Source organism: Danio rerio, chromosome 2 (assembly GCF_049306965.1).
Source record: "Danio rerio strain Tuebingen ecotype United States chromosome 2, GRCz12tu, whole genome shotgun sequence".
In the NCBI taxonomy this organism is placed as follows: Eukaryota; Metazoa; Chordata; class Actinopteri; order Cypriniformes; family Danionidae; genus Danio; species Danio rerio.
In genome coordinates this window covers 50,701,143-50,725,823 of record NC_133177.1, presented here as the reverse complement: position 1 = coordinate 50,725,823, position 24,681 = coordinate 50,701,143, and the positions used below count along the sequence as shown (strand labels likewise).

Here is a 24,681-nt window from a genome sequence, read left to right as displayed (position 1 = left end):
TATTAAGGTCATTTTACTGATAAGCATCTAGCATATCTTAATGGAGGCGACGCCGTGGCTCAGTAGGCAGTGCTGTCACCTCACAGCAAGAAGGTCGCTGAGCCTCGAATTGTGTTGTGTTTGAAAAACAGCAAAAAAACTAATGTATCCAACCTTGTTTTCAACAGATTTGAATTAGTTCAAATTTTCTAGCCTTTTATCTTACAACTATTATTATTATAATTACTAATTACAATAGGAGGGGTTTCTTTTTATCAGCTTGCAACCTGCTATCCCATTTTATAGCCAGAGGTTAAGGATAAAATGAACCTTTCAGATGGAAAACATGAAGGATATATGAATTGTTTTGAAAGTTACAGATACCCCAAAAATCACTTACTACAGTGAGCATTAAAGCCAGCGATAGTAATTGACATTTAGATACCAATTAGCCCTTAAATGTGTACAAGTGTTTTAAGCATTGATGTCAAGTAGGTCAGCTGCCTATTTACAATACAAAAATGCAGGAGGGGCATAACCATATGATCCCAAACTACTTTTACCATTAAAATATGATTAACAAATGCACAATCACCCACTCTACTTTCATTCTACATGGTTTCACTCACTATTTCATAACCAGGCCCAGTTTAAAAGAACATGAAAGCAAGTGACATGAAAGGACATGAATGTAAAACACAGCTAAATATAAATAACTTGCTTTGGTGTGGTTGTAGGCTGAGAATAGAATAGAAACTTTTGTGGTGATTGAATCGATTTGATCCTGTAATTAGACTACGTTTTCGACTACAACTTTTTAGACCCAGGTGCCTATGCATTTCAATACCAAGTGTATCTACTGCCAGCCAGAACATGTGCTAAAAACCTCTTAGAATGCCTTAACAATGGTGACGACAACATTTAGCATGGGCAAGCATCAACAAGGTTTGTGTGTAAAAAAAAACTGAGCACACAAAAGGTCAGTGACAAATCTGCTGTCTTAACCATGGAGAAGAGGAAGGGGTTTAGGTTGAGTAACTACTAAACTACTTAAATCGGGGAATTGAACTAAGAAAAAAAAAACAAGCTTTGGAAAGTGTGCTCTTCTCTTTTCCACATGTGATGTACCTCCCACGCACAAAATCACAGGCAGGGCTTGCATCAGTAAAGGAACTGCCGTAACTTTCAGACACACCTATCAGGATTACTAATTAGAGCCCATCATTCTCTACCCATAATCCCCCATAATTCACTACTAGAAGAGCTTGGGAGTGATCGGACCTGTTCGGCTGGTACATCACCTCGTGCTCAGAGTGTGAATCCGGCCCATAGGGAAGGAAGATATCAATTCAAACCGAAAAACGGATGAGCACTCAATTCTACACAACTTACAATTTGACATGAAATCATTTTCCAGTGACGGTACAGAACAAAGCATGACTGGATACTATAGAAAGCAGAATAGTTTAAGAATAAAATCATATTTGTCTTGCTTGGTGCATCCGTCCCCTCTTTCTATATTTAGTTATTTCAAATAAATGTCATTAAATTTGCCCCACAGCTCTGATCGCTCTGCAAGAGATCCAGCATCTTGCTTAGGACTATTTATAGTAGAGCTGCACAATATATCGTTTCAGCATCAATATTGCAATGTGATCATTTGGACAAGATCTGCAAGGTTGGATCTAGATTATCAATTTCATTGGCCTGTGTATATTTAAGGCCTGTGAGTGTATGAGGGTTTTAAAAGCAATCAGGCATAAGAAATTGAACCGTTTGTAACTTCAATAATCATTCATTTGATTGAATAATTTATACAACAAAGACTATGCAGTATTATTTTACATTTTGTTATGCAATTACTGTATACCTGAATATTGTTAAGACTCCTTGGAAAACCTTTTTTTTCCTTTTTATTGTATTTTATTGTATTATATGGTGACGCAATGGCACAGTAGGTAGTGCTGTCGCCTCACAGCAAGAAGGTCCCTGGTTCAAGCCTCTGTTGGGTCAGTTGGCGTTTCTGTGTGGAGTTTGCATGTTTTCCCTGCGTTCGCGTGGGTTTACTCCGAGTGCTCCGGTTTCCCCTCACAGTCCAAACCAACCCAGGTTCATTCTGAAAACGTAGTCCCGCGGACGTTTCTGGAGACCGCGAATTATGTAGCCTGAGGTACCTATGGCTGTATTTAATTTTTTAAGCAAACGCTACGGAGCGGTATGACGCTGTTCCCTTTCGCGCTTGCCGGCTGACCGCTTACCTCCGTGTGGGAGACTTTCCCGTCGCAACCAGTTTGTCCAGTTAGCTCATCGTGTATGTTGGCGGACTTTAGGCACAGAGAGGAAGTGACCATGATGACCGGGTTCGAGTCCAGGGAAGAGCAGTCCCAGAAAACAGGTATGACAAAAACAGAATCCAAAAAATAAAGTGAACAAGTTCAAAACAGGGTGAGAATGTGGTAAAAACCGAAACCGTGGTGAAAATCAGACGAGGGCTTTTTTTTCTGGATGGCTTTTTTTTGTAAATTGTTGGTTGGGTTTAGGGAAATAAGTAGGTGGGCGGGTCAATCGGTAAAACTGCTTGGGTTTAGGGAAGGAGAAGGAGGGTGGGTCGGCCGATTGGCCAATCAATCATTCACCCAGTCGGACGGACGGTCGTTTGATAGCGGCCTCTTATGGGTTTTACGCGTGAACGCTGCGGGTGGTTCTCGTCGTTTGATTAATGATAAAACAGGCGGCAGCATTTCGCACTGTCACTTTAATGGTTTCTCTTTCACGTGTCTTGATTCTCAACTCGTTTGTTTATTACAAAAATGAGGGTTAATAGGAATAATCACTAACCACCGCGTTTTTACACCTATTTGACCATTAAAGCGCTCATATGATGCCTGAATATGCCTCATATGTCTGCGCTCCCCTGCTCGTCTCAGTGTGCGAATGAGACCGAATGCTGACCGCGTGCTTATGCGCGTGCGCGTGTTGCACACTCACACAAGCACGCGGTCTTTCGCGCTTTTGGTATATGATGCAATAATCGTTTATCTCGATTAATGGTTTTTCATAATCGTTAGAAGCCATAATCGAAATCGGATTTTCGATTAATTGCACAGCCCTAGGAAATGATGACTGAATTTTCACTTCAGTTACCGCTCAGCTGCATTATATAAAAACAATTGAATTTTTGTTCAATTTGGCACCCCATATTTACTAAATTTCAATGCATGGGGAAAATTAATTTTAGATACAAGGATTTACATTTTTGAGAAACTGATTTGTTAAATTCGTGGCAGAATTAGGGCTTGAATCTAAAACTGACCCCATTATTAGGCAACAGTGTGGGCATAATTACAAAATTAAAACACAAAAGATTAGGGCTGCTCGATTATGGGAAAAATCATAATCACGATTATTTTGGTCATAATTGTAATCACGATTATTCAAAACGATTATCAGTTGAAGTCAAAATTATTTGTCCTCCTGTGAATTTATTTTTATATATAAATATTTCCCAAATGATGTATAACAGAGGGTTTTTTTTTTACAGTATTTCCTATTATATTTTTTTTCTTCTGGAGAAAGGATTATTTGTTTTGTTTCAGCTAGAATAAAAGCAGGTTTGAATATTTTGAAATCTATTTTAATAGCTTGATATTATTAGCCCCTTTAAGCAATACATATGTTTGATTGTCTGCAGAAGAAACTACTGATATACAATGACTTGTCTATGTACCCTTATTAAGCCTTTGAATGTCACTTTAAGCTAAATACCAGTATCTTGAAAAACATCTAGTAAAATATAATGTGCTGTCATCATAGCAAAGATAAAAGAAATCAGTTATTAGAAATGAGTTATTAAATCTGTGATGTTTAAACTGTGCTTTAAGCATCTTCACTGTATTTTTAATTTTATTATTGATTAATAATAAAAACAGTTGGCAGCAGCAGGAATACCGCACGCTGTCACTTCAAGAATAGTTCGGCTCTCATATGGTTTCTCTTTCTCGTGTCTTTTGATTCTCAACTTGTTAGTTTATTACACAAATGAGGGTTAATATGAATAATCACTAAACACCGCGCTCTGACACAAATGTGCATGTATTTGACCATTAAAGCGCTCACATTAAGATCGGGTTATGCCTAGTTCACACTAGAGGATTTTAAGCCTGATTTGAGCCCGATTTGGAAGTTAACGAGCTCGCCAACAGATCGGGCTGTGATCGGGAAGAAATCTGCGGGTGCTCGGCGCTCGCCGCTCTTTATGTGTGAACTACATCTGTGTGAACTACACTACTGTCTGAACAACGCATAAACGAGGCTCGCTGACGCGTCGCAGACACCTCGCAGACGGAAATCCAACATTTAGCATGCTAAATATTCCAGAGCAGTCGGCCGACTCAACCCCACGTGTGGTCAGATGTAGTGACGAGCTGCAGCCAATGAGAGAGCATATTAGCATGAGCTGAATGCCTGTGTGTTCAGGAGCTCAGCAGAAAACATCTGTGATTGCTCAGAATGGGCATCAGTGCACTGGCTTCATTCTGCGTTAGCACAGACATGAGAGTAGACTATATTAACAGTGAAACTAGAATTCTGTAACTATTAGAATTACCATACTGCTCATTCTGACCGTTCTCATATAAAACGCCATATTGTCACAACATATTTACATTCAAAGCTATTATTGAGATATTAAAATTAAGCTTTGAATGTCTGGTATCATATTTAATGACACCATTACCCTAAAAATATCATTTGTTTTGGTAATACAGCCTATAAATATGTAGTTAAGATACTAAAACACTTAAAGGTCTTGGCTTTCATTTTCAGTTTCAAACAGGAGCTATTTAACAGCACAGAATATGCTGTTTTGAAAGATATCTGAAGTAAATTGATGTTTTTGCCATCAGAAAGTTTTGTTTATGTTAGCAGGAAGTTGCCAGGCAAGAAAATGCACACATATTTAAAGTCACAGCGAAAAGTATCAGACATGCATGCAGTCATTTTGACCAATATGGTAATTTAAGGCAGAAATGCTCAGTTCTGTACTGTTTTGTTAATAAAAAAAATAACAATGTCAGAAAGAAATACACTGATAGTTAGAAAACGGCAGGGTGTTATAGTTATGTTAGTGTTATTTCAAAGAGTTATAAAATTACAAAAATTAAAAACTCTCTGTTTATCTATCCACTGGAACCTTGCAGATGATTGATTAATCTACTGATAAATCAGCTGATTTGACGATGTTTTAAAATGCTTTCTCCAAAGCTTGAAACGCTGTCAGTGATGTAATCAGCACTCAAGCAGTTCAGCTTTTTCTGACGACTCCTCCCTCAAAATTTCATTGGCTGTGGTTTGGTAGCTTGAATGAGCTGTTGGGGAATGAGTTGTTGTCAGATCATGTAGTGTGTGACCCCCCTCTTGTGGATCGTTTGCAGAGTGTTGCGTAGTGTGAACACCACAGAGATTAAAAGACACAAAGTCAAGTCATGTAGTGTGAACAGCACAGCGATCTGCTGATGATTAAAATCCTGTAGTGTGAACTAGGCTTTAGATGTGTGTGTGCTCTGCTGTCCGAGGCTACTGGAAAGGGGGCGGTACGTGATGGAATAATCGTTTATCTCGATTAATGGTTTTTCATAATCGTTAAAAGCCAAAATCGAAATCGGATTTTCGATTAATTGCACAGCCCTACAAAAGATCATAATCAAATTCATTTTTACATTGAGTGAAATAAAGATTTGATGTAGCAAATAAAAAATATGAAAATGTTTGTTTACGCAAGCTTCTATGGACATTTTAATGGCAAGAAAATATACTAGAGAAACAGATCACATTAAGGTTTTACAATTTATCTTTGTGGGCATCACGATGGTGCAGTGGGTAGCACAATCACCTCACAGCAAGAAGGTCGCCGGTTCGAACCCCGGCTGGGTCAGTTGGCATTTCTGTGTGGAGTTTGCATGTTCTCACCGTGTTGATGTGTTTCCTCCGACTTCCCCCAAGGTCCAATGCGCTATAGGTGAATTGAGTAAGCTAAGGGTGCTTTCACACTTGGTTCAATTGCCTAGACCGTACCAAAGTTCAATTGATATTATAAACGTTCAGAACATCACGCAATATCTGCAGAAGCTGTTTCTGGAGGAGACAAGCAGACATTATTACTGTGCTTGCCCTGGCTCATTCCCGCTTGTCACCAAGGTACAGTATGTGATACACACACGAATGAACTTTATGAATATGACAGTTTATTGATACTGTTGGCGGTCCACTTCTGTTATTTGGTACGATTGCATTCATACCGCAAGTGAAACGGACTCGAGTTTGCATGAAACGTACCCTTAGACCACCTCTTTCAGGCTAACTCGGCCTCGGTTACAGTTCATGGGTGCTCACCTGAGTTTAGAGGACACGTTCACACTAGCTAAAGATATCCTATACACTGACGTCAAACAAACCTGCGCACCAAAAGTACTAGTATGAAAGCACTCTAAATTGGCCAAAGTGTATGTGTGTAAAAGAGTTTGTATACTATGGATGTTTCCCAGTATTGTGGCATATGTGTAAAACATATGCTGGATAAGTTAGCGGTTCTGATGACCACTAATAAATAAACGGACTAAGCTGAAAAGTAAATGATTGAATTTCTTTGCTAAAAAAAATTAAAACCGTATTTAGATTCATATGGTTAAGAAATAACTATGACAATCACTGGAATAACTATGACTGAGGCTTTTAATTAAGGCAAGCTCATGCAAGTTCATTATTTCCAATGGAGGGACGAGCACGCAACGCGTTCACGCTTTTCAGGCGCATCTAGTTGAGATGACAGGGGGCTTTTGTGACCGCGGAAACTGTGACAGGTTTGCAAACCCACTTAAACCCACGTACAAATAATGGCGCCGATGAGAGCGATCATGTGGCGGGTGTTGATCCGCCAGCCAAGATCAATCGAGTGTTTTTGGTGAGAGTGCTGAAAGACTCAAGCTTGTTTCAGACCGCAAGCGTGAGCAGCGCATGCTTTTTTTTTGGCATCCATGTTAAAAGATTAGAGCTTTCTTACTGCATGCAGAAGCAGCGTGTCAGCGCGAGGCGTGAGCGTCACTGAAGCAGCAGTGCCGTGATAGTTTTGGCATTGGGTCAATTTTTGCCGCGCTGCACATGCTCAATTAAAGTGACAATGCATTGATAATGACCAAAAACACATTGAATGACTGTAAAAAGTAGCAATTTTACTGAATAAATGCATCAATAATATCCACTGATTTTTATATAGTCAATCAAATGAACTTTTTTTTATATATATGATTTTTATTAGGGGTTTTCACCTTTATTTTGATAGGACAGTGGAGATTTTTACAGACAGGGAATGTGGGGAGCAGACATAGGAGAAGGATCGGCAAAGGACCTCGAGTCGGGAATCAAACTCGGGTCGCCGTGAGCATCTTGGTGCTATGTGTTGACGCACTAACCACTAGGCTATTGACGCCGACAATCAAATAAACTTTTAAAACGGTAACCAATATTTATTTAGGCCCGAACTACAAAACAGAATATAAAATAATTTTAGTTTTAAACTAGTGGGGTTTTGAAATCAATGAATGCAAATAATCGTGATAACCGTGAATATTCTTAAGACAATAATCGTACAACCAACATTTATAATCGTAGCATCCCTACAGGCCCAAGCCTACTCATTGTTGAGCTCTGATTTCTACAATTCAGGTTCAAATCAGTTGAACTGTTTACTATTTAAGCAAATTGCATTTGCAGAGACCTATTCTAATTCCGGGCCTTCAAATGACAGCGCATAATCCACAGGATTATCTGGAAACATGTCAACCACTATCACCCACCACAAACTGCCGTCCCATTATATCACAACAGCACACTGATATTGAGGTAAAGTTGGTTTTATATTTCACACATTCGGACTTTCTCCTTATTAATAACATTTCAGAAAAGTATTCCTTACTAATTTTATATAGTAAAAAATCATAGTAGCAGCCAATGACTATCCAAGTAAAACATTGTATACAGTCAAACAAATAGCCTTAATGTTGTTACAAAGGCTTACTTACATGTAATTTCAGACTGAATATTCAAAGTACCATGTTAAACAATATGGGAGCATGTCAAAAGTTGACACTGAACGAGTTTGAGAACATAAAACCAACTTTACCTCAACCTCACACACCGATCTGTGACCCAGTTCAGCCAAAACATCTCATTCATGACAGAATATGCTTCTCTGCGTTTCCATCCCAGAAAGAAAATCTAAGCTGACGGGCTGTGAAATGTGCAAATGTCATGTTTGTTGATGTGAGATCCTGTCTGTTTGTGTTGTGTTGTGTGTGTGAAAGAGATTAGTGTGTGGTCATGACCCGAGCACTAATGTGTTTAGCGTGGAGCAACGTGTATGATCGTGGCTTGAAAGATTGAGTGTGTGTAAAAGATGTGTGACATTGCATCCAGGGAACAGCGAAGGCCCGAGAGATGATCATCATCAGTATCAACAGTGGAATGCACCGCCATCAATGTCCTGCATTCCTCTGGCTGTCAGAGCATTCAAAGCCTCTTCATATCAGATTAATAACACGATGCTTTGCGATATGCAGGCGAGTCTTCAATATGCAAATCGCGCATAACCGCGCGCATCTGCAGCATACGACACATGGAGACAATAAACACTCACCTTATTCTTCCAGACCGACGCCGCTACTTCAGTCGGAATCGCGATGGCCCATTTGAATAAGGTGAAAATGTGTTGCGGATGAGCAGGACGCGGCGAATATGGAGCGAATATTGTTATTTTTCTGGGTCGGTGTGTGTTGCGGTGGTTGACTCGCGCCGGCCGTCGCTCTCAGCCCGGAAGTGATGGAAGCGTTGTCATGACAGGGGCCGGATTCTCTGCGCGTCCATTGGATGGCTCTGGGTGGCGCGTGTTGGAGCCTGCGTGACATCACGCTCGGGTTACCAGCGGTCATGATTGATTTAATTGATCTATTTGTTAATTTGCAATAGATTTTTGTTTTAGATACGTTTATCTAGTTTTTTTGGAAGTACATACCAGCTGTTGAGAAACAGTGATGTGTAGCGTAGGATCGAGTTATTATTCTTTTGTTGGTTGGATGTGAGCTGTGCTGCAGCGCCGCGAACAGCTGGCAAGCAGCTAGTGATCTGATGTTTGAATCTTTTCGAATCGGTTCTTTTGATCAATTCATTTCGGAGAGTGATTCAGTTGTTTAATGCATGACTGCGCAGCATTAAATCCCTGGGTGGGATGTTCTGAAGTGTTCTAGAAGTTATACTAAAAGGCATAAATACATTTTAACTCGCCTAATGCATCTAGGTTTGATTGAACTAAAAGAGAGGGGAAAAAAACTCTAAAACGTATCTAAATATTACAGCGGAGCTTTTTTTGTTAAAGGGATTGTTCATCCAAAATTGGAAATTCTGTGATAATTTACTCATTTTCATTAATTTTCCTTCAGCCTAGTCCCTTATCTATCAGAGGTCTCCACTGCGGAATGAACCGCCAACTGTTTTATGCAGCGGATGCCCTTCCAGTCACAACCCAGTACTGGGAAACACCCATACACTCTCACATTCCCACACACACACACTCATACCATACGGCCAATTTAGTTTATTCAATTCACCTATAGCGCATGTCTTTGGACTGTGGGGGGAAACAAGTGCACCTGGAGAAAACCCACAACAACACAGGGAGAACATGCAAACTCTACACAGAAATACCAACTTACCCAACCGGGACAAATGCACCGCCATGCATGAATGAATGAATGAACCGCCAACTTATCCAGCAAGTATTTACGCAGCTGATGCCCTTCCAGCCGCAACCCATCTCTGGGAAACATTCACACACACACTCATACACTACTGACAATTTAGCCTACCCAATCCACCTGTATCACATGTCTTTGGACTGTAGGGGAAACCAGAGCACAGGGAGAACATGCAAACTCCACACAGAAATGCCAACTGAGCCGAGGCTCGAACCAGCAACCCAGCAACCTTCTTGCTGTGAGGCGACAGCACTACCTACTGCGCCGCTGCTTCGCCTTAATAATATTTAAAGTAACTTTTTAAAAATGTAACACAAGTTAATTTTTAGTTGACTTCATGGGCTATATGCACACATGCTTTTAATTTTCAAGACAGACTGCCCAAGGGCTTACAAAATTGTCATGTATAAGATCAGTGATCTTCACTGCCTGTCAGATATAGGCTACAATATGAAGTGGGTCTCAAACCGGACAAGAAGCCCTGCATTAAATTCCCCTAAATGAATCACGCAGTCTATGAGGGAATCTGTTCATTATTTTGAATGCATTAAAGAAAAAGGCTTATAGTCTTAATGGACAGTGATTTTACTTAAGACAAATAGTACAAAAGAATCAAGCGCATTGTTTTACACTTTCAATAATCTGTATACGGCATGTATAGCTGGGGTCAGGGAGTTCTCATATAACATTATCCTAAAAAAAAATGTTTAAGGTAAATGTACGTGTAGGTTAATTGCACGTACACACTAGGTTAATAGTGGGTTGTTAATGGCAGAGATCCTCTATTTAAAAAAAGAGAGAAAAGAAAAAAACAAGTTTGGATAGAGATAAAGCCTTAGTAACAAAAAGTAACACAAAAGTAACATAATGCTTTACTCTTAAAAGTAACTAAGTAACACAACTAGTTACCTTTTTGAGGAGAAATTCAATATTGTGATTTGCTCTTCCGTGTTTATACTTTCAGCAGTGAAAATTAAACCACACTGAACTGAACTAAACTGAACTTCAGCTCTGAAAACTGGACTGACACAGTTTCAGTTTACAATAATCTTCTATGTTAAGCTGCTTTGACACAATCTATTGCAAAAGCGCTGTGGAAATAAAGATGATTTAAATCAAATTGAATTGTAATGCGTTACTTTCAAAAGTGTTTTCCCCAACACTTATTATGAGGGATAATAAGACAGTTCTCGGTTTAATAGTTCAGTGAGTTGTTCACTCGAGAACCGCACAGACCGATTCAGTCCGACTCGTGAACTTGTTCAGACTGGATGTGTGAACTGGTTTAACCCACCGTTGAAAATGTATGATTTAAAAGAGCGAGTCATTCACAAAATGATACACCGCCAGTGCTGCAGCAGGCTGTCGGTTCTGAGCTTGCACGTGCACGTTTTATTTATTGAATTCATCCTAAGCGATATTGCAAAGATAAACAAAACTGAAATGTGTTTTTCGCGCCATTGATGTACCGATGTTGACATTGGGAAGGGTGGGATGTTCAGTCTCCTCCACAGGCGCCGCTGGTGTAGTGGTATCATGCAAGATTCCCATTCTTGCGACCCGGGTTCGATTCCCGGGCGGCGCACAGCTTTTACATCTAAAGTACTCGACGAATATGAACATTAACTAAAAACTAAACAACTAACTAACTAAAAAATTAGCTCATTTGTAAAAAGCAACTATGCAATGCAAAATCTTGGTTTAGATCTCTTACTGCATCACCACGAGGTAATGTCAACAACTATTTAACATTCAATTCAATTTATGCACTTTCACAATGCAGATTGTGTCAAAGCACTTGGTAAGGGGTGCTTGTCGTTTGCTCAAAATGTGGACATTTTTGCAGTTATTTGCCTCATGTTCTATTTAATTGTGAGGTTTAAATGCTGCATTTTAGTGGCATTTTTATCACTATATTTAGCTGGATTAGCTTTTCTGATGGTCATTACGACCACACTTTTTAATGTTCCAAAATAGTTCCTATTAAGAATAAGGAAATATGAATTAATACTTATTTTTAAAATAAAAATTGATTACATCATATATCATTTGAAAAAATAGGAATCTGTTAAAGTTTTAAATTAAAAACTGTAGCCTTTTGTCATTTGTTATAGGCAAATAACAAACTGGCCAGCACATTAAACTCTCCTCAGTGGATAATATAAAATTAAAACATAATAATATTAAAAGAGTTTCATGATTTTTCTAGCCTCTCTTGTAAAAAAGTACATTTGAATGAAAATTCTTGGATATAAACAATGGCCCACGATTTAGACAAAGTTATTATAAAATTTTTCATTCATTCATTAATTTTCTTTTCGGCTTATCTCTTTATTAAGCTGCAGTCAAACTGGACTTTTCCTCTAGACTTCCATTTATACGCACGCGAATGCGTCAGACCGGAAACGCAGGGTCATGCGTTAAGTTTCACAGGTTTCTGCGGTGCAAAGTTCAAGCTTGGTGAACTCTGACCTGCGAAATCGCATAACTTGACAGCATAATACCAATCGAGGATAAAAAAAACATGACATCTCTGGACAGAAATTTAAAACCTGGAATCATCGCTCGCTTTTTTTAAATGTCTAATAAGCTAATGAGTCTAGGGTCGCACCAGCAACCCAGCGACCTTCTTGCTGTGAGGCGACAGCACTACCTACAGCACCACTGCTTTGCCTGTAAAATATTTTCTCTATTTAAAAACAATACAGCAGCGAAAGATGACTTCACTTAGGCTACATCCAGTTGTATGTTTTCTTACACAGCCGGATGTTGGAAAATTATGTTGGAATTTGGCTTGGTCTTTAAGCCTTTTTCAATGGGCTATTTTCACAATTTATGATGGTGTAGCGGTCAAAATAGGACAAATGAGCTCATGTATGAGACAATTTCTAGATCCTTAGTCATTCAGGGGGCTACAGACCTGATATATGACGTTCTAAAATGTAACTGCTTCAGTCAAATTTTCACAGACGAAGTTCAGCTTAGTTCAGTGTAATGTAAATGTCACTGCTGAAAGCCAAAACACTGAAGAGCAAATCTAACAATGTGCATTATTACACAATAACTTCAACCATAATATTTTTAAGCAGAATAAATTCTGAAGTGCCACATAGAGCAATGCAAACTATTAGTTAAATATGTAGAATATTGGTGAATATTGGAATAGTGTAATAGTTGAATATTGGAATAGTGGTGGGTGACGCAGTGGCGCAGTGCTATCGCCTCACAGCAAAAAGGTCGCTGGGTCGCAGGTTTGAACCTCGGCTGGGTCAGTTGGCATTTCTGTGTGGAGTTTGCATGTTCTCCCTGCGTTTGCGTGGGTTTCCTCCGGGTGCTCCGGTTGCCCCCACAGTCCAAAGATGTGGTACAGGTGAATTGGATAGGCTAAATTGTCTGTAGTGTTTGTGTGTGAATGTTTTCCAGAGATGGGTTGCGGCTGGAAGGGCATCTGCTGCGTAAAAATGTGCTGGATAAGTTGGTGGTTCATTCTGCTGTGGCGACCCCGGATTAATAAAGGAACTAAGCCGACAAGAAAATGAACGAATGAATGAACAGTCTGAATCAAACAAAAGAGTATAACCTTCAAGTCAAGTCAAAAGTCAAAGTCAGCTTTATTGTCAATTCAAAGACAGGACATTGAGAGAATTGAAATTGCGCTACTCTCAGGCTCTAGGTGCCTAACATATGATATTATTACAAAAAAAAAAAAAGAAATGTTAAAAGAAATTACAATAAAAACAATTATACATATAATATCTTCTAAAAATAAAAGGAAAAATAAAATGTTACAACACAATTACACTTAATAACATATGGCCAGGAGTGCAAACCAGAGTTGTGCAGATGCAAAGCAATATAAAGTGCAAAAAGCTTGTAACCATGATAGTTATAATAGTCACAGTGTCTTATTAATATACAGGGAGGTATTATGAGGTAACTAGCAATCTAATGTTACACAAAGTGACCAGTATGTATGTGTGTGTGTTTGCATGTGTGTCAGAGTTCAAAGGTGCGTTGGGAGGAAGAGGAGAGTGGTGGCAGAGCCGGAAGAGAGTTCAGCTCCCTGACAGCCTGATGGATGAACCTGTCTTTCAGTCTGTTGGTCCTGGCCTTCATTGTACTGAATGCAAAACTGCAAATAAAGAGAGATTCATAATAAAAAAGAAAGAAAACTAAAAGTGAGTATGCACACTATAAGCAGAATAGTTATCATATTCATTCAAGTGTTTGGGCTCTTCGAGCAAGTATATTTCTAGCACCTGCACATCATGGAGCACATTTTTCTTCTTTCTAAGTGTATTCATTCATTTTCTTTTCAGCTTAGTCCCTTTATTAATCTGGGGTCGCCACAGCAGGATGAACCGCCAACTTATTCAGCATATGTTTTATGCAGCAGATGCGCTTCCAGCTGCAACCCATCACCGGGAAACATCCATAAACACTCATATAAGGGCAATCTCACTTTCCTAATTCACCTTTACCACTCTTTTGGACTTATGGGGGAAACCGGAAAACCCAGAGGAAACCCACGCCAACATGGGGAGAACATACAGACTCCACACAGAAATGCCAACTGACCTTGCCGGAGCTTGAACCAGAGACCTTCTTGCTGTGATGCGATTGTGCTACCCACCGCACCACCATGCTGCCCCCTTTCTAAGTTTATATCAAATGTAATTACTTTCAAAGTGGTCTCAGAGACTTGTGCAGTAATTATCCATTGACCTTCAAGCATCATTACAAAATCTTAAACAGTCCTCGTGTGAGAAATAACATAACAATAATAACAATGCTTGCAGATGTTAGTGTTGTTTCATCAGCACAAATCCTAAGATCACCTCAGATTGTGAAATGCTAATAGTGTTGGCAATAGCAAGTATATTTACACAACTTGTTTACAATTAAAACTTTTCCTTGAGAAAGCTAAAGTTTTGACTAGAATATAAAATAACAGTATAATAATGTTGTATCTCCTTTTCAAGGCCTCTGGCACAGTGCACCATCATTTGTTGCTGTTTGGATGTACTATAGAGGACCAGCAGAGGTCGCCTAATTTCCGGCTATGAGGTTTGGAATTGGAAACGCACCCGTGGACGCGCCTAATCACCGAATGCAAGGTGTGTTTATTTGCATATATATTAAGCCTACATGTACTACATATTGTACCACAATTGAGATTATATAATTATAGCCACCCTGATGTTATGAAAGTATGTTTGTAGTTAGCTAAAAAAATAACGTTATCTCGAGTTATACACACAACAAACAGATACAGATTAGTCTGATTCACGAGCCCTGAATAACTCGTTTTATCAAACATTTGAGAACATGTGTGAGTATTCATTAGCCTCATAATTCCTAAATTTATGAAGGCAGGAAGAGGTCTGATAAATCCTTCATGGAATAATGTTATGAAACTTTCTTAGTGGTTTAACTGAATCAATGAACAACGAATCCATTTTGTAGATAAAGTGGTAAGTATATGAATGAATGAAAGCACACCGAGCCGTTATGTCTAGCGAAGTGGAGACATTAGTGGATAATTGTCCTCAGTGCTATTTTTAAACAATAAAGCAGATTTGTTTTGTGGGATTAAAGGTCAAGTGGAAAATAAAATATTATAAGGTTTTTAGTAACCTAGGGGAGAGCTGGGCACAAAGTAACACTTCTTGGTTTTGGTCAAGTAATAGGGTTAGATAAACCTTTTTGTTTTACCTATAACACACAAGCCTTTCCTACAAATGAGCCCTGGAATTATGATCACCGGACCTGGTTACTGTGCAGTATTGCCAAAAGTGAGTAAAAATATTATTTACCCCACCTGTGGGCCAAGTTGTAACATGTGCTTATAAAGGCAGATTTCACACAGTTAATTTAATTTCAGTTAACTTTAAATAGTAGCTATATTTCCTCAGTAATTGGCTCGTTTCTTTTTTTTCTTTTATTCTACCTAGCACAACATGTTTATTTATTAACTTGTTTATTGGATAGATTTTTCCATCTAAACATGTGAATACTGTTTGACTCTCCAGAAAATCATAAAGCACTGGATACTACCTGACAAACATCTTGTTGTCGATCTCAGTTGTAAGAGCAACACATAATGGGCCTGTTTCACAAAGGAGGTTAAGTGAAAACTCAGAGTATTTTAACCCTGAAATGAGAAAAACTCTGGGCTTTCCATTTCAAAACGGCAAGTTTGTTCAACTTGAGAAAGCAGGGTAAGTCAAGCCTGTTTCTGAATAAGAGGTAACTTTAACTCTGAGTCAGTTACTGTGGTAACTTACTCTGTGAATCTAACCAGGTCAGGAGCAGGTTTTATTCTCTAAACTCAGAGTTTCTGTCGGCCTCCTCCCCTTTTTTAAAGACGAATAGGTATTTTTCGCCTTAGCCTTATGTTTCCACACCTATTTTAATGCTCATTTTGGATATGCGCATAAAAACAATTGATGGAAACGTCACGATGCACATAACTTTTTAAAATATGCATAAAAAATGTGTGCACATAACTGAGTAGGATAAACTTTAATTCGATAAAAAATATGCGCCTAAACTGCTACACTTTTACTGAACAAATTACAGTATGTGCATTAAAAAAAAGGTTTGTTATAAAAGATCATTTGATGATGAAAATGTGTGTGAATGGACAAACCAGCTGGCTGAGCACATTGTAATACATCTAAAATGTTGTTTCGGTCATTCTAAACGCCTTAACTGTTTCAGTATTAATGTTATTATTAATGACCCCCAGAGTGTCTGGAGCGTGGCAAGAGCGTCTGCTCTCCGTGTCTCGTGGCTTCAAATGCCGCCACGTGTTCATTGTGTGTCAGTTTTGTCTTCTGAGGCACAAGTACATTTATTCAATATAGAAAAGACAGGAAATTCTGTTTTTACTGTTAATATTTGGTGCCCTTTTAATCAGGAATTGATGATTTTGTTTTCTTTGACTCGTTGGATGGAAACGCTGCTTTATTTGCACATCTTTTATGCGTTATCTCAGTTTTGCACATAAATTAATTTAATATATTTGGATAGGAACATAGCTATTGACTATAATTTAGTCACACAAAGAACAAAGTCACGTAAGAAAATGGCTTGTCCTTTTTTTAATAAATAATTAGCTTAAATTCACTGACCTTCAACAGGGACAAGTAGATTAATTAGGATTATTATTCTTTCTAAAAACTATTGTTTAGATCTGCTTATATTCTAAATGTCATATCAACCTCTACCACTTGATCAATAATAAAGGCAGACACACAAGTGCACTTTTAAATCTATTAAAACTGATCAACGTTTACAGTGGAAATTTGTGTAAAGGTTTTATAAACGTCATGCATACATTACGTATTTTATTATACTTAAATATTTAAACACTTTCGATCTAAAACTCAGAGTTTTTAATCTCTCGGTAAATCAACCTAGAGTTCAAGTTTAAACTCCGAGTTGGTTGAACCTCCTTTCTGAAACAGGCCCATTAACTTGACTTCTAGTTGATCATAAGGAAAAGTGGCAGAAGGTAGATTTTTCTGTTGAATCATCTGTTGTACTGCATCCCAATTATCACAAATAGAATGGAAATTGCACGGACCCGATTTTCTCAAAGAAATCAGTCAAGTTTGGTGAAGGAAAAGTCAAGGTTTGGGGTTACATTCAGTATATGATTCAGAATGGATGGCAACATCAACAGCCTGAGGTATCAAGACATTTGAAGGGTGTTTCAGGTATACCTAGTAAGACCTTGATTAGCTTGTTCAGGTGTGTTTGATTAGGGTTAGAGCTAAAATCTTCAGGACAACGGCCCTCCAGGAACAAGTTTGGTGATCCCTGCACTGTAAACGATTTCTGTTGTTTTCACAGTATTATACTGCATTTCTCAACAGTTTTTTACTGTATAAGCTGTGTACAGTGTGTTACTGTATATATTGTTGTTTTCACAGTATAATAATGTATTTTCAACTTTTCTATACTGTGAACATGGTTAACAGTATGTTACTGTAGATTTTATAATGGATTTTGGGGAAAAATCAGTTACTGTGCATCTAAATACAGTACTGCAAATGACTAAGAACAACTGCACACACACTATATATTATGATTATTACGTTTATTTATTTTTAGACAAATTATTTTGTGAAGTAAATAACCTAACCAGTTTCTTCAGACTATTCAAAACTGTCCCCTGGTTTTCCATTTTTGGGTGCACTGCTCCTTCATTTTATAAGGTAACATGGAAATATTAAATACTATTTAATAAACATAACTTTGTGCTAAACCAAAACGTAAATTGGAACAAAAATAATTGATTCACGTAACCTGTTAAACTCCTGTTAAACCTGTTAAAGATATTCAAGACTGTTAAACACACAAAATGATTTCAAAGTCAGCTTGATCAACCTGCTTTAGACGGATTCAAGAATATTGGGCACCCATATGGGCCACCGTAGAGGTCACATACCTCCGCATTTTCAAAACAATATTTTAAAATACGCACTATCTTAATAAATAAACCACAGACTTGAGTTTAAAACAACTAATTCTCGCATGAAAAACGGTTAAAACTTTATATCATAACACATTTATTATCTAGTCATCGAATACAGGGGCATGTCTCAATAATGTCCAGGCCGAGTAAAGCATGAGGTTTGCCGGATACATGAGTGATGGAGCGCCGTCAACCCCTGGAGGTCAGAATCTCCCCTATCGGCAAAGCACACTTAAAATTAGACATGATATCTAAAAACAAACCACAGATTTGAGTTTGGAAGAACTACATTCTCGCATGAAAAACTGTTAAAACTTCATTTCGTAACATATTAAACGCAATATTTATGATATGATCTGGCTTTTCTCATCCGCCATTATATTTGCTTGTTGGTGTAAAATGAACTCTGGGAGAAAAAATATTAATTCTCAAAACACTTCAAGCGAACCTTATTCTTATTGTTAAAGTCAGATATATGTAATATTTTCGCTGGTAAAGTGAGAAAAAAAACAATATTTCTATTTTATCAATATCACGTTTGCACTGGTTCGGTTCAGAACTCAAACGACACCGAATTGGACTGAACCGTTTGCTCGGGAATTATTTTATCACATGTGTTCACAAGCACATTCAGCAATATGTGTATAAATGTGTGTGACCGAGCAGTATAACGAAATAGTAATGATTCATTGTTGTGTCTTACAATAATATACAAAAAGGAATCGGTTTTAGGCGGATTCGACTCTTTACTGTTCAAAGGAGCCGATTCATAGAACCGAGCCGACTCGATTCGACCTTCACCAGGCAAGCAACGGCTATCCTAATTTGAAATCCACCTGTCGCCTTTTTCTCCAGTGAATTCTTCCTCGGTAAGTTTTTAAAAGTCAGATTCTGTTCGTTAAATGATTGTTTTGTGTATTTTTCCGTGTAGTGTGTGTGTAATTTTAAATAATTAACCAAGTTACGTTAGTTGTAGGTACTTATGTCACGTTATTCGACGCCAGACCGTGTTTGTAGTGTTTGAGAGGTATTAGATAACGTACAGTGAGTTTATCTTGAGTGAGTTTTTGACCATAGTAACGTTACCTGAAAAAAACGTAACTTTTACTTGGGGTTAACTGCATTAATGAATTCTCTATTTCAGCACAACACTGAGATGAAGGCAAAGTCACCATGAAAAGTTAAACGTTTAACGTTAAGGTGAGCTCTGGTCTTCATGTGGTCATTATGACTAAGTTATCATTATGGTTAAATTTGTAAACTGTAAGTTAGTTATTCACTAAACTCACTAATGAAACAAGTCTAACTGTTTTATTAAATTGAGCTGATAATAAAATTCAGTTTATGTCTTTTAAGCTAACGTTAATATTAACATAATTCATATTAATTGTCTATTTCTCACTGGTTAATGAGCTTATTGTATAACGTTAGTGTGTCATTAATTGTACATTTTATTTTTGGTGTTCAGGTGTAGGGAATGATTTGTATACAAATTTATTTGAACCCCATACAGATTTGTATGGTTGTACCATAGATTTAGATTATTAAATGTTAAGTATTATTTTATTCTTATTATATTTATCTTTTTTGCAGCCACAGCAATTGATGTTGAAAAACTGATGCTACCAATCACTCCTCTCTTGATTATTCAAGGTAATGTTGATGTCTTCCTCATTTTGATTAGATTTTGAAATGTCAAGTTGTTCACAGATTTGTTGTGAGGAGTTTCATGTACAACCTCTTTTTCTTCTTCCAGTAGCGACGCAGTGGCACAGTAGGTAGTGCTGTCACCTCACAGCAAGAAGGTTGCTGGTTCGAGCCTCTGCTGGGTCAGTTGGCTGAATACAATGGCATAATGATTCTGCTTGCTCACAGGAGGTACTTGATTTAGTTTTCCTCAAGCAATAGATCAGTTTTTATGAGTAATGCGTGACACTTAAATTAAAGGGACAGTTCACCCAAAAATGAAAATAATGGCATCTTTGGCATCCTCCACTTGTTTCAAAATAGTTAGATTTTTTTTTTGTTCCATTGAACACAAACTCATATTTTTTTTAAAGAAATTTGGTTCAAATATGGATGTCAATAGTTTCTGGTTTCTAACATTCTTCAAAATATCTGCTTTAGTGTTCAACAGAAATTTAAATGGATTTAAAACACATGGAGTAATGGTGGCAGAAAAGTAAACTATCCTTTTAAATATTTTATTCTGAGACTTATTTATATGTGTCTTGTCTTTTGCCATATTGTCTTTCTAGCTCAGATTGTGATGGACCTGGAATGTGACACCAGATACTCTTAAGTCAAGAACCAAATAAAGCACAGATGTGGAGGGATCTGCAACTAAACTAACTGGAGGAAAGGAACCTTTAGGTAAAAACACCTGCTTTATTTAGATCTGAAGTATTTTATTTGGCATAGAGTATTATTTTTTTTATTCTTATTCTAATTTTATTTTATGTATATACTGAATAGAAGTCATTTAAATTTCACAACAAATGATTGAATATAAAATATCATCTAGATGTCTTATTTTTCCATTGTCTTAAACAGGGGTGCTCAACCCTGTTCCTGGAGATCGACCTTTCTGCAGAGTTTAGCTCCAACCCTGATCAAACGCAACTAAACAAACTAAATAGTATCTGAAGGAGCACTTGGTAAATAAAGACAGGTGTGTTTGATCAAGGTTGCAGGTGAGCTCTGCGGAAAGGTAGATCTCCAGGAACAGGGTTGAGCACCCCTGATCTAAATGCTCAAAAATGCTGTTTCCGAGGCGAGGTTGGATGTAGTTCAGAAATAGATTCATTAGGATCAATGCTTAAAGTAAATGTTTACTTTTCTCTTTAGACCAAACATGCTTAGTATCTCACATTTGAATAAATTATTTATTTTGGTTACTTTTACATCTATATATGGGTAAGCAAGTATTTAATAAATAAAATGATTTTAAACCACTTGACTTAACCAAATGACTCTATTACCCTAGCTGCTGGTAAAAAAAACATGTAAAATAACAGATTTTTTTTTATTTACAGTGTGGGTGAACATACATTTACATTTACATTTACATTTAGTCATTTAGCAGACGCTTTTATCCAAAGCGACTTACAAATGAGGACAAGGAAGCAATTTACACAACTAAGAGCAACAATGAATAAGTACTAAAGGCAAGTTTCAGGTCTGTAAAGTCTAAGAAGGGAAGTGTTAGTAGTATTTTTTTTTTTTTTTTTTTTTTTTTTTTTTTTTTTTTTTTTTTTGTACAATTAGTGTGATATTCAAAGAGGCAATTGCAGCTTAGGAAGTGAAGTGGAGACTAAATAGTTGAGTTTTTAGTCGTTTCTTGAAAATAGCGAGTGACTCTGCTGTTCTGATGCAGTTAGGGAGTTCATTCCACCAACTGGGCAGATTGAGCGTGAGCGTTCGCGAAAGTGATTTTTTCCCTCTTTGGGATGGAACCACGAGGCGACGTTCATTCACAGAACGCAAGTTTCTGGAGGGCACATAGATCTGCAGAAGTGAGTGCAGATAAGAAGGTGCTAGGCCAGAAGTCACTTTGTAGGCAAACATCAGAGTTTTGAATTTGATGCGAGCAGCAACTGGCAGCCAGTGCAAACGGACTAGCAGCGGAGTGACATGTGCTCGTTTAGGTTCATTGAAGACAACTCGTGCTGCTGCATTCTGGAGCAGCTGAAGAGGCTTGATAGAGTTAGCTGGAAGCCCAGCTAGTAGAGAGTTGCAGTAATCCAGTTTGGAGAGAACAAGAGCTTGAACAAGGAGTTGAGCTGCATGTTCAGATAAGAAGGGTCGGATCTTTCTGATGTTATAGAGTGCAAATCTGCACGATCGAGCAGTTCTAGAAATGTGGTCAGAGAAGTTTAGTTGGTCATCAATCGTTACTCCAAGGCTTTTCACCATTTTGGATGCAGTAATGGTTGCCCCATCCATCTGGATTGAAAAGTTATGGTGTAGAGTCGGGTTGGCAGAAACTACAAGCATTTCCGTTTTTGCGAGGTTCAGCTGAAGATGATGATCTTTCATCCAGTGTGAAATATCCAACAGGCAGGCTGAGATACGAGCTGGAACCGAGGGATCATCAGGATGAAAAGAGAGGTATAGCTGGGTGTCATCAGCATAGCAGTGGTAGGAGAATCCATGTCTCTGGATGACTGGTCCTAGAGATGATGTGTAGATGGAGAAGAGAAGTGGCCCAAGAACAGAGCCTTGAGGTACCCCAGTGTTTAGATGCTGTAGGTTGGACACCTCTCCCCTCCAAGACACCCTGAATGACCTGTCAGAGAGGTAAGATCTAAACCATTGTATAACAGTGCCCGCAACGCCCAGTGACTCAAGCGTAGATAGCAGGATCTGGTGGTTGACAGTGTCAAAAGCAGCTGACAAGTCCAGCAAAATGAGGACTGATGATTTAGAGTCTGCTTTAGCCAGTCTGAGATCCTCCACGACCGAGAGCAGGGCAGTCTCAGTTGAGTGGCCTTTCTTAAAGCCGGATTGCTTGTTGTCCATGAGATTGTTTTGAGTAAGAAAGTCCAGGACTTGATTGAACACTACTTTCTCCAGAATCTTGGCCATGAATGGAAGCAGGGATACTGGTCTGTAGTTTTCAAGTAGCGTATGGTCCAGGTTGGGTTTCTTTAGCAGTGGGGTTACCCTAGCCTGCTTAAATGTAGTGGGGAATAAACCAGAGTCAAGAGATGTGTTAATTATGTGAGTCAGTGTTGGTATGACTGCAGGAGAGATGGCTTGCAAGAGATGAGAGGGAATGGGATCGAGTGGACAGGTGGTTGCATGGCTAGATAGCACAAGTTTGGACACCTCAGACTCAGAGAGCTGAGAAAAAGAGGTGAGTGTGTGTGGTGTTGGTGTTGTATCTTGCGTGTTTGTTGTAGGTGCAGCAAATTGAGCACTGATTTTTGCAGTTTTGGTGCAGAAGAATGTAGCAAAGTCATCAGTAGTAAGTGTGGAGGATGCGGGTGGAGGAGGAGGATAGAGGAGGGAGGAAAATGTTTTAAAAAGTAGGCGAGGATTAGTGGCATTGTTGATTTTCAGACGGTAATACGTCTGCTTTGCAGAAGTAACCTCAGCTGAGAAAGAGGACAGAAGAGTTTGGTATGTTAAGAGATGTGCAGGATTTTTAGTTTTCCGCCAAATTCTCTCTGCAGCCCGAAGTTTTGAGCGATGCTCACGGAGAGCATCCGAGAGCCAGGGTGCAGGAGGACTGGCACGGGCTGGCCTGGATGCAAGAGGACATAATCGGTCTAGACATGATGCTAGTGTGGAGCAGAGTGTATTAGTGGCACTGTTCGAATCAAGTGCAGTGAGTTTGCGAGATGGAGGAAGAGAGTCTGAAACAATGGTGGATAGTCTATTGGGTGGATACTACCTTGATGTCCAGCAAAGGCTGCACAAGAGCTCATTTGATGGCACATATTCTGTCCTGTCTACATCTCTGACAACCTGGAAGTGCTTTGACATCAGTGAGTAATAAATCTTCATATTATCATGCATTCAGGATTTCTGTTTTAAAAAATTTGGTATTTAAATAATTTTTAACGTTTTACTGATGCTGTGCACAGTAACATCATGATGATTTAATTTGAGGCAATGTCACTCGTGAGGTGTAATAATATTTATTTGTCTCACTGACATGCCATCACTGCATATTGAAATACAGTAATACGAATTGACCGCAAAATATTACCACAAACTTTTCATGAAGTAGACTGCTTGACTACTCTTCAGTTCTCTGCTCAACTTTAACACATTTGATCGTGTCGCTGCACCTCTCGGCAGATTTTGCCAAAAATGAATGCTTAGTGATTACTTTGTTTTATATGAACCAAATGTCAGTAACTTATCATTAGCATTATTTTTTTTGAAAAATCACCCATGGCTTTCATGTTCTCTAACGTAATCTTGTCTGTAAGTTAGAAGTGGATTTTCACATGTTAAAAGTACTTGATTAACATTATTCACATTAAATTAGATTATTTTATTTATTTATTTATTTTTAATATGTACCCTCTTAAGGTCAGAATGAACTGTGTTCACCCCTCTTAAATCCGTGGAAGCGCTAGTGTGGTCATGGAATCAGATATTCAAGTTATACATAGTCAGATATTAAGTTAAGATGAGACTTTATTTTTTACATATCTGTGTGGACACTTGACTAGTGTTGACTTGACTGATCTTTTCCCCATTAACATTAGTGTAATTGTAAATTGACAACAAACTATTTCCCCAACAAAAACAATAAAAAACAGTGTTTTATATATATAAAACTGCAGTGCGGTGTTTGGTTTCTAAATGAATGAAATAATTTGAGGCATGATTAGTTTTTTCTCCAGTGATTGATTTTGCTTGTCATTTTTGCAGGATCATCATCATGCTGCTGCCCTT

The 24,681-nt window shown here is 38.3% G+C and overlaps 1 protein-coding gene, 1 long non-coding RNA gene and 1 other non-coding gene across 5 annotated transcripts in view; 2 read left to right on the top strand and 1 right to left on the bottom strand.

Annotated features, from left to right (window-relative positions):
- The window catches only part of acsl3b (acyl-CoA synthetase long chain family member 3b), a 43,138-nt gene extending 34,295 nt beyond the window's left edge, over positions 1 to 8,843 (bottom strand). Inside the window, exons 1-2 of one of the 3 annotated variants that reach the window (XM_068224337.2) lie at positions 8,669 to 8,843; positions 2,238 to 2,303 (exon numbers count right to left, since the gene is read on the bottom strand). The gene's annotated coding sequence lies outside the window, so the exon portion shown is untranslated. Of the gene's footprint in view, positions 1 to 2,237; positions 2,304 to 8,155; positions 8,528 to 8,668 lie in introns of those variants that run through there. The other 2 variants (XM_073918313.1, XM_005163548.6) reach the window with 2 other exon arrangements.
- Positions 8,844 to 11,296: 2,453 nt separating this feature from the next.
- On the top strand, positions 11,297 to 11,367 carry trnag-ccc (transfer RNA glycine (anticodon CCC)). The gene has a single exon. It is a non-coding gene; the product is annotated as a tRNA-Gly (tRNA).
- A 7,705-nt stretch (positions 11,368 to 19,072) lies between these two features.
- LOC141378849 (uncharacterized) lies at positions 19,073 to 20,632 on the top strand. The gene is made up of 5 exons (XR_012394371.1): positions 19,073 to 19,136; positions 19,412 to 19,467; positions 19,861 to 19,920; positions 20,024 to 20,145; positions 20,526 to 20,632. It is a non-coding gene; the product is annotated as an uncharacterized lncRNA (long non-coding RNA).
- The last annotated feature ends 4,049 nt before the right edge of the window (positions 20,633 to 24,681 follow it).